The following is a 14,469-nucleotide window of genomic DNA, read 5'->3' as shown; positions in this document are numbered from 1 at the left end:
CCAACTGCCTAAAAGCAAAAAAAACAACAACAATGATTTCTTTTCTCAAAAATAGGAAGGAAACACTGAACAAAAGATCCCAAATTAATCCTTAAAGAGCAGACCCTATGTTCCTTCCATTGTTCCTTTCATTATTCCACTCTAGTCATGTAAACCAGTCATTCAATAACTTTCCTATATATGCTTAGCATTAATTAATTAATTACTTTGCAAATTCTGTTCCTGAGAGGCATGGAAAGTTATGCCTTAAATTTCAGGTAAATGAAAATTCCTTGACATTTTAAATGATTTATAACTCATTAACAATCCAGTAGAGGAGCACTGTGTTACAGCGGTCAGAGGACTGACTTTGGAATCAGGATCAAATCTTGTCTCCAAAATATAATAGTATCTGTGGCCCTGGTAAAGGAATTTAAACTTTTGGTGTCTCAAGAAACTCTCTAAGATTGTAAGTTCAAAATGAGTTACAAATATGTATAGGTAGAAGAAATTTCCATATCAAGCATTCCTTATACTGATGAAATCACAGGTTGGGATAATAATAATCCAGCTTTATTTATTTTAAAAATACAGATTTTTACAAATGTTAAGAATATTCATTAATAATAGCAAAATTTAAGATTCACATATAAGGAACACAATTTTATACTCCTGGAAGTAAATAATTACCAATATTAAATTATGTGCTTAAAAACCAGTTTGAACCAATAAAAATAGAAAACTAAGCTTAGTGAAAAAAATCAGTTAATTTAATCATCAGAAATCTTACTATTTAGATAATTTAACTAATTGTTAAAGTGAGAATCTGTAAGAAACTTTTCTATGTTTAAATAAATTGGTTTTCATTTTCCTCAAGGAAATGTGCTAGTTATAGAATTTATAAAACTACCTTTTTCAAGAAATAAATCTTATATTTCAACTCACAGAATAAGTAATATGCTCTTCCTTTAATATTTATGAAACACCATCATAAAAGAAGATGAAATGAAGTTTAACTTAATGTGATAGTTTTCTCTTGATTCTCCTTTATGTCTCAGTGGGAAAAGAACCAGGGGCTTTTTGTTGAAACAAAGAACTGGAAACAGTGAGGTATCATCATCTGGGGAATAGCTTAATAAATTGTTATGTGATTTTAATGGAATATTATTGCTCTGGAAGAAATAGCAGAACACATGGATTCAGAGAAAACTGGGAAGACTCATATCAACCAATGAAGAGTAAAGTGAGAAGAATGAAAATATGACAAAAATAATATAAAAGAAAAGAGTTTTGAAAAACTTAGGAATTCTAATCAATGCAGTGTCCAAGGATTACAAATGCTTCCTACCTTTTGACAGAAAGGTAGCAGACTACAAGTGTAGAATGACATACATTTTCAGAAAGGGTCAATGTGCCTTTTTTTTGCTTTTTTAAAATTTATTTTAATTTTATTATTTATTAGTCACAAAAGAAACCTTACCTTTTGGAGGGAAAAGGGGAGAAGTAGAAGGAGTAGGGACAATAACGATAGTGATGCCAGAAAAGAAAGAAGTGTCAATGAAACTTAAAAAAAAAAATACACAGAAGATTTATATCCCAAAGATATCCAAAAAAAAAAAAAGAGGGGCGAGAGGACCTACTTGTACAAAAATATTTATAGCAGCTCTTGTTGTGGTGGCTAAGAACTGGAAATCGAAGGGATGCCCATCAATTGGGGAATGGCTAAATAAGCTGTGGTATATGATTGTAATGTAGTATTATTGTGCTATAAGAAATGACATGCAGGATGATTTCAGAAAAACCGGGAAAGACTTATATGAACTTTAGATGAACAGAGCCAGGAGAACATTATACACAGTAACAACAATATCATTTAAGGATGAACTGTGAATGGCTTAATTATTCTCAGCAATACAGTGATCTAAGACAATGCCAAAGGATTAATGATGAAGCATATTACCTGCCTCCAGAGAAAAGAACTGGTATAGAACTGCTATTGTTTGAACAGAGACTGAAGCATGCTAATTTTTCCATTTTCTGTCTTTCATTCTTTTTCTTTTATTCAAGTCTTCTTGTACAAAATGATTAATATGGAAATGCTTTACATGACTGTACCTGTATAACCTATATCTGATTGCTTGGGGGGGGGAGGAAGAGAAAGACAGAATTCGGAACTCAAAACTTAAAAAAAATAAAAATTGCTTTAGTATATAATTGGGGGGGAAATTTTATGTGTGTGTGTGTGTGTATGTGTATATACACACACAGAAGAGACTAGAAGTACAGAAGGAGACACAACACAGAAAAGCTATCATATTAAATTTATTATAACCTTTAAAAATCTATATGTAATTCAGTTTCATATACTTTTTCTTTTCTTTGAATACTAAAGTTTCATTTTAATTTAGGCCTATAATAATAATAATAATAATAATAATAATAATAATAAATAATAATGATAATAATAATGTATAATACTGAGTTTGAGACCAGAAGGTTGTAGATCTTCTACTAAGTAGCAAGTCACTTAATCTCTCTTCTCCTTAGTTTCCTCATCTCTAAAATGCCAGAGCTAGATGAGATGACCTCTGTGGTTCATTCAAGAGCTGTCTCTAAACCTATGTATGATCCTACATGAACTATGCTTTAAAGCAGAGGTTGGCAACCTACACTGGAGACCCAAATCCCACGGCTTTTGTACAACCTGTGAACTGAGAATAGTTTCTCCATTTTAAAAATGCAAAAACTATTCTTAGCCAAGCTGACAAAAACAGATGGTGGACTAATCCATGACCTTTGCTCTAAGATATCCAGTCAAAAGCAGATGAGTTAAGGAAGTTATAGTAAAATCTTGCCTGAAATATGACGTACACTCTAGCTTTTGAAGAGAGGAAGTCTCATGTAGGCACTTTGAGTCAGAAGTCTTGGATTTGAATCCTAGAGCTCTGCTACTTCTATCTGTGTGACCTGGAGAAAAATCACTCTACCTTTCTGAGCCTTAGGTTTCTTCATCTATAAAATGAAGAGGTTGGATTACTTGATTTTTAAGGTTCTATACAGTTTTATATCCTAAATATGTCTTTAGCTTTATTAAACATAAAAATGAAATTATTTTTACAGGCATTGACTATTTTTCAGAAACTCTGCATATAACACAATATTCTGAGGCATTCAGTATACTTAAATTTTTAACTTGCAAACAGGTTGTTTTATTTTTTAAATCAAGAAAACATCTAAACCACAAATAATTTTTAGATTGGCAAACAAAAACTTCAGATCTGGTTTGCATACTGGACATAATCTTTAGTTATAACATGGTAAACTCTACGGGCTGATGTCATTTCAGTATTACTAAAACAGAACTGAAAGACACCCATTCAAAATACCTTTTGATAGGGGGCAAGGAGATATTAGCGTCTAGGTCAAGGGTTAATGTGCTTGGAGTGGGGAATGGGGAAGGAAAGGGAAATGAGGGATTGACACTCCCAACAGTGCTCTCTGCCCAGGTCTCCAGGAACAGCTCTGTGATCAAGGAGGATCACATTAGCAGATGAATTTTAGTGTTGAGCAGAAAATATTACTTATTTGGAGTGAAAATAAACTGCCCTTCAGTTTAGTCACCAAGCAGCTGGCTTAACACTACCTCTCATTTCCAGACAGATTAAATACAGCTGGCCTTCAAACAAAACCTTTAGAGTCTGACCCAAATAGCCTAGGTTAAACCAAAGGTAAAACAATTAACAATTAATCAACACGTACTTATTGACTGACTTCTATGTGTCAGGCACTGTACCTGGCACCAGGGGATAAAAAGACAAAAATGAGACAAGTCCTTCAGTCAAGAAGCTTACATCTTTTCGGACTAGACAACATACCTGCATGCATGTGTAAATAAAACACAAAATAACTTTGGAAGGAAGTAGCAGTTGGAAGGATCAGTAACAGTCTCACACAAAAACTGATGTTTAAGTTGAGCTCTGAAGGAAACTACAGTTTCTGTGTGGCAGAGAAGAGAGCGCATTGCAGGGGAGAGGGGACAGCCTGTACAACCACTTGGAGACTGGAGATGCAGTGTAGTGTGTTCAGAGTAAGAAAACAGACCAGCTGAACTGTACTGCAGAATGCAAGGAGGAGACTAATGTGTAGGAAGGCTACAGAGGTGGAATGGAGTTATGCTGAAGGCCTTAGATACAAAACAAAAAGTTTGTATTTGATCCTAGAAGTAATAAATAGGAAACACAAAATCCACCGTTTGGTTTTTAAAGCCGTTTACAACCCGAACTCTCCCTATCCTTCTAGTCTTCTGACACTGTACTCTTATTGTCCACAGGATACTCTATCTCCCGACTGCCTTTCCACTCACTGGCTGGCACCTTCGTGGCTACAAAGTTCTCCTTCCTGACCTCCACCTCTGTAGTCCGGGCTTTCTTCAAGACAACTCAGTTCTCATCTTCTGCAAGACACCCCTCTGAGCTCCCAGTACCTTCTCTTTGGGGTTGTCTTCCATTCACAATGTATGTATCTTGAATGTACAATTGTTTGTATGTTGTCTCTCCCATTAGGCTGTGAGCTCCTTGTGGGCAAAGACCATGTTATTTACCTTTTTTCTTTTTTTTATTCAAAGTGCTTAGACTAGTGCCTAACATACAGTAAGGATATAATAAATGTTTGCTGACTGAACAGAACGCCACTAAATTTTACTGAGTAGTGGAGTGACATGGTCACCCCGTGCTTTAGGAAATTCACTTGCCATTTCTGCATACAGAACTGTAGGATCTTGGTATCAAACGGGGCCTCAGAAGTCATCTAGTCCAGGGTTTCTTAAACTTTTTCAATTTGCAACCCCTTCAGTGCTTCTTAAAACATGGGTTGCAACCCCCGGGGGTCAGTTTAAGAAGCGCTGAACTAGTCCACCCATCTACAACATCCTCAAGTGGCCAAACACTTCGAGTAACAGGGAACTCCTCTAAACAAGTCTAGTTTTAGATAGGAATTCTTTTCTATCCTTAGACAAAGTGATTCCTTCTATGTTTCTTCTTCTATAAAATAAGAAAATAACTGCACTTCTTACCTCAGGGTTCTGTGAGGAAAGCACTTTGAAAATTTGTAAAGTGCTTATACAAAGTGGGCAGTCATTTTAGTAGGCCAAGATGGAATTGTGTGCAAGGAACAGTTATTCCGGGAAACAGACAATATCAATCTGCTGAGGCTTGGGATGAACATGGTAGAATAGCAGAATATAAAACTGCAAAGGCAGATTAGCACCATAACATGGGGGACCTTGAATAACAGGCTAAATTTCTATAGACAATGTAGGACCACTGAAGGTTTTTCAGAAGAGTTCTCCTTTTTAGGAAAATTAAAGTATGCAGGCTGAATGGACTGGACATAGGTAAGAATCTAAAGGCAGGAAAACTAGTTAGAAGAGTACTGATACAGTCTAGATGAGAGAGAGTAAGCACATGAACTAGGGTAGAAACATGAGAATGGACAGGAGGGGAAGAGTACAAGAGAAAACTGCTAGTGGGGTTTATCCATTAGAACTAATAAATATTACATCTCCTTCATATATGTATGTGTGTGTGTGTGTGTGTGTCTGTACACACACACACACACACACACACACATGGAGAGACAGGAATTAGTCCAAGATGTCTCTAAGGTTCTAATGAAGGACAGTGGTGATGCCATTAGAAGAATGATTTGGTTTTAGTGTAGGGGGAAAGATGATGAATTTTGACTTAGACATGCTGCATGTGAAATGCAGAAGAACATCCAAGTGGAGGTGATCAACAAACAGCTACAAATGCAGAACCAGAGAAATGGGCTATAAAAGTAGACCTGAGTGCTGGTCTGCACTGTGTTGGTAACTGGAACTAAAGAGATCTGAGGAACAGTCTATGGAGAGAAAAGGAAAAAAATCCTGGAAGTGCCCAAATTTAGGGTATGAAAAGGATAAGAAAAACCAGTGGATGCACAATGATGTTGAGGAATAGAGAGAGATCAGGAAAGTTCACCGTCACGAAATTAAGGGAAGTGAAACTGAAAAAAAGGTTAAGGTGTTAGGAGTGGAAGAGAGGACCATTAGATTCAATCATTCCTTTACCTTCAAGAGAGGTATTTCAGAAAAGCAGTGGGAAAGAAACCATACTGCAAGAAGATGTGAAGGCACCAGTATTTAGCAGTACCTGGAAGGGTAGAGACTGGACAGGAGAATGAAATGGTAACAAGTTTATGGAAAAAAGAAACAAGCATGAGTGTAGGCAGAAGTGAAAGGATGCCTCCTTGCGCCCTAGAATGAGAAAGGTGATGTGAGGGAAGATAAATGACAGAGCAAGATCCCCAAGAATGCAGAATTAAATGGATCAAGAACACAGAAGAGTTAGCCTAGGCAAAGAACAGAAGATCATATTCCTTAGAGGGGAATGAAAGAATAAAAAAGTGAATCGGTTGGCAACAGAAAAAAAAATGTGGTGAGAAGGGGAGAGATAAGGAAGTTGTGTGATGAACTAAATCCGAGCAGAGGAGAAAGACAAGTCATCACATCACGTTCATCAAGATACATGCATTACTCTGAAAGTTGAAAGCAACTAACCAGTGTTTAGCCATTTTTCAGTCATCCAAGACTGCCAGTCTATATCACAATGTCTAACTCAAACTGCTCTCCTGAAATATTTCTTTTGAAGGTGATAAAAATCTAACGGCCTTTCTCATTTCCCCTCTTGCTTGACTTAACCATAGACTCTGACAGTATTAACCACTGAGGAAGAATTTTGAAGTATTAAAGGAATACCTTAAAATTCTTCCTCAATGGTTAATACCAACATTTGAGTATATACAAGCATCCAAATAAAGAAATATTCTATTATGAAATCAAGAAAGATCTTTATTAAATGAATTGTCTAGTGGTTTCACATTAACAGATGTATTTAAATTTCAGGACCAGTGTGCTATAGCTTACGCCATAATGATTATTCAGCTGGTACTTAAAATACCTAGGAAATTGGTGTGTGTGTGTGCGCGCGCATGTATGTCAAGGAAAGAACTAAAGTAAAGCCAAGGGAAAGGTCATAATTAGGCTGCTACAGGGTAGGGAGAAGGATTATGTGATTTTATTGCTACAGGTAATTTCCAGGTGAGAAAATTCCTTCTAACAGTACATGACAGGCAACTTATAGTGTTAGAGAGGTACCCAGAATAGAGATGTCAAAACACTTAAGGAATGAATAAATAAAATTATAACAATATAAATAACGTCAACATGTGATTTTCTAAGTCAATACATAGCCTGCTTAACTTTCAATCTATGATGTCATATTGACTCTCAGACTGATAGAATGCTTTCCAAAATGTAGCAGTTGTAACTTTCTGAGAACATTTCATCACAGCTTTTCAAACAAATTAACCAATTGATTGAGGACAAACAGGAAATATCCACCGGCTGCTGATATTCTAAAGATTAAACACGACTCCCACATATTAGAAAAGACAATTAGCAAAATTATTAATGAAAGCTAATAATAATAGCATTTGTGTAGCACTTTAAGGCCTGGGAGATAGGTACTCTTATTCAATTCCACTTTACAGGTGAGGAAATGGAGGCAGGTAGAGGTTAAATGTCTTGCCCAGGGTCACACAGGTGATTTTCTGAGGCTGGATTTGAGCTCAGGGCTTAGTCCTATCCACCATGCTGCCTAGCTACAATGGGATGGATCAAGGGTTAGTCTCCAAGAACTCTAGATTCAAATCCTCCCCATGACACATACAGGCATGGACAAATCATGATCTCTCAGTGTCCCAAACAGCTAAAACCATGAGCTACATATAAGTTGTTGATCTGAGTGAATGGAAGGAATTTATATACTAAATCTAATATTTAAGTATAAACTTTTGCTTTTGCTTGTTGTCTTTCATAATCAAAGAGTCAGCATACAGTGTGTTCAGCTGTGGGTGAACAAACCAACACAAGCTCGGAAGGCTCTACCACAGGTCGGGCACAAATAGTAAGTATGAACATTTGGAATTCGTGCATCTCATATTTTTTTTGAGCTACTGAAATTTTCTTTTGCTCATAGTGCACTTTGATGCGGGCCCACCGTGCTGGGTGGTCCTGTACCAGTGCCTCCCATGTCATACAACTGACTCCAAAGTTCTTCAGAGAAAACTTGAGAGTGTGCTTGTATCACTTCTTTAGGCCTCCGTGTGAGCACTTGCTTTGTGTGAGTTCTTAAAATAGTCTTTTAGGCAAACATATACTTGGCATTCAAACAACATTGGAGTTGCACTCTCTGCAGCAGAGTCTTAATGCTTAGAGTTCAGCTGAGAAAGGATTTCAGTGTGCAGTACCTCATCTTGCCAGGTGATCTTCAGAATCTTCCCAAGACAATTCAAATGGAAGTGGCTGAATTTTCTGGCATAGTTCTGGTAGACTGACAGGTTTCACAGGCAGACAACAATGAGGTCAGCACAATAGCTCTGTAGACCCTCAGTTTGGTAGGCAGTCTAATATCTCTTTTCTCCCACACTTTCCTCTGGAGCCTCTCAAACACTGAGCTAGCTCTGGCAATGAGTGCGTGAACCTCATTATCTATGTGTACATCCCTGGAAAGTGTACTGCCAACATAAGTGAACTTATCCACAGCATTCAAAATGTCTCCATTTGCTGTAACTGATGGTTCCACATATAGATGGTGGGGTGCTGGCTGGTAGAGAACCTCTGTTTTCTTGATGTTAATTCTAAGGCCAAAATTAGTACAAGTGGAAGAGAATCAATTCCTACTTTGTTGTATCTCAGCCTCAGAGGCTGCATTGAGTGCACAATCATCTGCAAACAAAAAGTCACCCACCAATTCCCCTTTCATGTTCATCTTGGCTTATGGCCTTTTCAAGTTAAATAATTTACCATCAGTGACGTAGCTGACCCTGATACCATTTTCATCTTTACTGAAGGCATCTGACCACATCGCTGAGAACATCATACTAAAAAGCATGGGAGCAAGCACACAGCTCTGCTTCATTTCCACACGTGACTGGGAAAGCACAAGAGCATCATCCATTATCCAGAACCAATACAAAGCATGCCATCATGAAGCTGGTAATACAGATGAACTTCTCTGGGCAACCAGATTTTGACATGATCTTCCACAAGCCCTCACAACTCAGTCAGATCAATGAAGGCTGCGTACAAGCCTCTGTTCTGCTCCTGGCATTTCTAGTTGCCGAGCAGCAAACACCATGCTGACCATTCCTCAGTTCTTTCTGAAGCTACAATGGTTCTCAGGTAAATTACCATCTTCCAGGTAAAGGATCAGCCTATTAAGAAAGATCTGGCAAAAATCTTGCTGGCAATGACTAAGAGAGAGAGAGAGATTCTCTGTGGTTGTCAGAGGGCCACTCATTTCCTTTTCTTTTATAGAGATGAACAATTAAGGTATCCTTGACCTACCAGGTGATAACCTCCTCTTGCCATATAACCAGGAAGATTTCAGTCAGCTTTTATATATGAGCAGTGAGCTTCCAGCCATGTAAATCTCTGCTGGAATGGAATTGTCAGCAAGCGCTTTGCCACACAAGAGGAATCTAATGGCATTCAAAATCTCTTCTTCAGTTGGAAGTTTGGCTAGGGAGGGACTGACTTCAAACTGTGGTCAACGGCTTCAGCATTGGTTGATTATAGTTTGTTGAGAATGCTATATAAGTGTTCAGCCCATATCTCAAGGATGTCTATCACTAATCAAAGTAGCTCCATTAGCACTGAGATACACCATAGGTCTCTGGCTCATAAATTACCTTCAGGGCATTGTATAAGAGTTTTGGATTGTTACTATCAGCCTAGAACTGAATTTCATCTGCATTCTTACTGAGCCAAGAATCCTGCATCTCTCTAAACTTTGCTTGAACTTTATTTTTGATGGAGTTAAGCACTGCCTTCTTAAAGACAGATGAACTATCCTGCTAATAAACCCCTGAGAAATCTAAAATGCTGTCATTTCTTTCCTTAGACTTTTAGACTTTTCAAGGGTTTAATCTAGAGGACAAAGGAAACTTGTAACTGTTCTGTAATCTATGAAGCAATTTCAGATACATTTACTGAATTTTAAAATTGCCTACAAAAAATCTAAATGCTTCATGTGAGGATTATATATTTTGATTTTTTTTTAAAGTTTTTTTTTTTCAAATCCAAATTCCTCTACTTGTTTGCCATTCTAAATCTTCCCACTTTTCTGGATACTGTGTAGGTTTGTTAACTCAGCAACCTTTAGAACCAAATTAATGACTCCAAAGTTGTAATCAACTAAATGTTTCCTGCTGAGGAAAAAGAAGAAATGGTTATGTAAATAATAATAAAACATAATCCTCAAAAAAGGACAATAACTGGAAGTTTGTGGTATCAACATGAAGAAAAAAAAATACAGGTAAAATTTTCATACTAGAAGATCATGTCAAACTATAAACAAGTGGATCAAGACCAACACAAAAATAAGATAAAGAAATAGAGGAAATGCTGAAAATAGTAAATATATAGAATAAGACAGCATTTCTATACGATTCCATGAATATTAAGCAATGGAATCTGTCTTATCCTCTACCTAATGTCATCCATCTAGTTGATGACCTTAAGGCAAAAAAGGAGCAAGAAGGAAGTATAGAATTCCCCAAGTTCCCTAAAGATACACAAATTATCCTCTTCTCTTCTGAGAAGAAGGAAAGGACAGAAGATTTATCACCAAGAGAAACCCTGTGACCTCATTCTAGAACAAATAAAGTTGAGAAAGAATGAAGCTGTCAGGTTTCCTACTAATAACTATATGATTTAACATTTATCGTATTTTATATTCAAAGACGACTATTGCTCATCGAGGTGTTATCTAGGTGTGGTTAAAAGTGTAACCCATAGTCCTTCCACAGTCAATGGATGTACAGAATGTCCTTTACACAATAGTTACATACTGGTCCCTTCAACAATGCAATTAAACAAAGACCTTTTATTTGGAAACTCTATTAAGTATAAAGCATTAGGAATATATCTTACCTCACACTGACTTCATGATGTTATCAAATCGATTTTGTATCCAAGTAAACATGTGTGAAGAGCAAAATTGTGCTAAAGTCCTCAGGAGTCATTATCAGATTAGTTGTGATTGTGTATATATTTCTTTTCTCAATCCTGTTGGCTTAATTAAAGCCATTTCCCTGAATAAGGAACTTTAGTACACAAAAAGAGCTCAGGAGTATGGCATCCTAGCATAAACTGAAAACTTTCTGAAACTTATAGCTCACGCTTAAAATCCTCAGGATTTCCAAAGTTCCCGAACACCTGAAGGGTAGATACTAGTCCTACTTCTATACAAGAAAGCACACACTAATATAAACTGGGGAAGGCAAGAATTGCAGGCCCCAATCACATACTAAATACTTATGTGCTCCAAAGAATAAAATGGGAACTTACTATTTTTGTAAGAGGTCCCTATACTAGGACAGCTAGGTTCCACAACAGATAGAGCACTGGGCCTAAAGTCAAGAAGATTTGAGTTCAAATCCGGCCTCAGACACTTACTATCTGTGTGACCTGCGGTAAGTCACTTACCCCTGTTTGCCTCAGTTTCCTCATCTGTAAATTGGGTTAGAGAAGGAAATAGCAAACTACTTCAGTATCTCTGCCAAGAAAAACTCAAATGGGGTCATGAAGCATGAGACTTGACTAAAATGACTGAACAACAACCTGTACCAGAATTTGAAATAATACACTACTCTCAAATTCTAAAAAACATCCCTTGTTTCCTGTATTGAAGTAGTGAGTGTCATGCATCTTTTCATGTACTTAGAGGAATGGTAAATAAAGTATTTGAGAGGTTCAGTGGATACAGCACTGGGCCTGGGGTCAGAAAGACCTGAGTTCAAATCCAACCTTAAACATTTCTTGCCTGTGTGACCCTGGGCAAGTCACTTAATTTCAGATAGCCTGACAAAACAGATACATTGGATACACTAGAGAAGGAAATGGCAAACTACACAAGTATCTTTGCCAAGAAAACCTCCAGTGGGGTCATGAAGGGTCAGGTACAACTGAACAAAAACAACAAAAATTAAGTATTAAAAAGTTTCTGACAGATCACACCACCAGCACCATCACTTTTAGCATTTGAGGGTGGGTCAAAAATCATTCTGAAAGAATGCCCAAATTACAATAGAGATTTCCAGAGTATATATTCAAGAGGTTCCTGTCCCCTACACAGGCATACAGGGGAATAAGCATTTATATGATGCCTACTGCATACTAGGCATTATGCCAAATGCTTTTTACAAATATCTCACATGATCCTGAACACAACACTGTGAGATAGGTGCCACTGTTAGTCCCATTTTACACTTGAGGAAACTGATGTGGAGGTTAAATGATTGCTTAGAGTAATATAGTAAATGTTTGAGGATGAATTTGAACTCAGATCTTCCTAACTCCAGGCTCAGCACTCTATCCATTTGGATACCAATCGCCCACAATAGAAAAGGGAGTTCTGTCCATCAATTAAAACAAACAGGTGTAAAGATAATTTGGAAAAGATGTCAAAAGATGGCAAATCAATCTCAGTGGGGTTGTGGAAAGACAAGTATATGAAAACAATGTTAGTAGATTTTCAAACTGGTCCAATCATTCTGGAAAACAACTTGGACTTCCGCAGAGAAAGTGACTCAATAAAGTCTATACCTTTTGCCCAGGAGCCCCAGTGCTAGGTCCATACCCCAAGGAAGAGAAAAGAAAGATCCTAGCTTCAACAATAATATTCTTAGCAGCATCTCTTACACTAACAAAGAACCAGAAACAAAGTAGATATTCATAAGTTGAGGAATGACTAAACAAATATTGCTACACTATAAAAAACAATAAATATGAAGAATTCAGAACTGATTCTGAGTGAAGTAAACAGAACCAGGAAAAGAATAGAGAATGACTACAGACATCTTAAACTCCATATATCCAAAAAAGAATTCATTATCTTTCCCCTCAAGCTCTCCTTGCCCCCACCTTCTCTATTACCGTAGAGGGCAACAGCATTCTCCCAGTCCCTCGGGCTCAGGACCTAGGAGTCACCCTGGATTCCTTACCGTCTCTCGGCTGCTGTATCCAAGCTGTTGCTAAGGCCTCCTGATTTCACCTTTGTAAAACTCATGAATACGCCTCCTTCTCCTCTAACACTGTCACCAGTCTAGGGCAGGCCCTCATTACCTCACTCCTGGTCCATTACAGTAGCCTGCTGGTGGGTTAGTCTGCCTCAAGTCTCTCCCCACTCCAATTAATCCTCCATTCAGCGACTAAATGATTTTGCAAAAGTTCAGGTCCGATCATGTCACCCCCTAACTGATAAACTCTAGCAACTCCCGCTTGCCTCCAGGAGCAAATACAAAAGGTTCTGTTTGGCATTCAAAACCCTTCATAACCAACCCCCCTCTTATCTTTCCTGTCTTCTTATACTTTACTTCCCCAGCATATACTCCCATCCTGTGACAGACACTGACCTCCTATGAACAAAATCACCCCATCTCTCTACTCTGGACATTATCTCTGGCTGTCCCACATGCCTAGAATGCTCTGACTCCACTCTGACTACTGATTTCCCTGGCTTCCAACTCAAATCTCACCTTCTACAGCAAGACTTTCCCAACCCTTCTAATTCTAGTGCCCTTTCTTTGTTAATGATTTCCTATCTGTCCTGTATATAGCTTGCCTTGAATATATTTGTTTGCATCAGTAGATTATAAGTTCCTTGTGAGGGTAGGGGCTATCTTTTGCCACTTTTTGTATACTCAATGCTTAGCACAGTGCCTGACACATGGCAGGCACTAAAGAAATGTTTACTGATTCATTAATTGATACAACATCATAAATTGAAAGAACAACAAAAATTAAACCAAATGCTACGTAATTACAGTGATCAAGCTTGGCTCAGAAAAGAGAGGAAAAAATGCACCTTGCTTCCTTATTTGCAGTGGTGAAAGTCTATGGATATGGAGTATGTATATATGTATGCATATGTCTGTGTATACATGCACACATTGATAGACTTGGCTGATGTATTAATTAGTTTTGTTGAACTGCTCCTTTTTTCTTATTCTTTGTAATTAGAGATAGTCCTCTGGGGAGGGAGATAAGTACATATTTTGGTATAAAAATGGTATAAAAAACAAAAGCTAGAAACTAAATATATGTGTGTGGGTAGGTGGGTGTTATCAACCTATTTCAATGTATCATCAGGGTAATAAGGGTGATTCTGAGTTTTCAAGGGTTATTCCAGTAGAGTACAAGCTTTAGCTGGTCTACTGATCAGGAAATACTTACAGACCTGGTAACATTCTGTCCTCTGTATTTCAAGGAACCATGACAGCTAAAATGGAGAGGCTCATCACCAGAAGGTTGGAGTTTGATTCATGAAACAGATGAAAATATAAAACCATATTTAATCCTGGGCTGCCCTACTTCACTTCTATAATGAT

The 14,469-nt window shown here is 37.5% G+C and overlaps 1 protein-coding gene across 12 annotated transcripts in view; it reads right to left on the bottom strand.

Annotated features, from left to right (window-relative positions):
- The window catches only part of YAP1 (Yes1 associated transcriptional regulator), a 153,218-nt gene that overhangs the window by 74,595 nt on the left and 64,154 nt on the right, over positions 1–14,469 (bottom strand). The window lies entirely within an intron of this gene.

Source organism: Phascolarctos cinereus, unplaced genomic scaffold (assembly GCF_003287225.1).
Source record: "Phascolarctos cinereus isolate Bilbo 61053 unplaced genomic scaffold, phaCin_HiC Scaffold_726;HRSCAF=1367, whole genome shotgun sequence".
Taxonomy (NCBI): domain Eukaryota; kingdom Metazoa; phylum Chordata; class Mammalia; order Diprotodontia; family Phascolarctidae; genus Phascolarctos; species Phascolarctos cinereus.
This window is presented reverse-complemented; position numbering and strand designations above follow the sequence as displayed.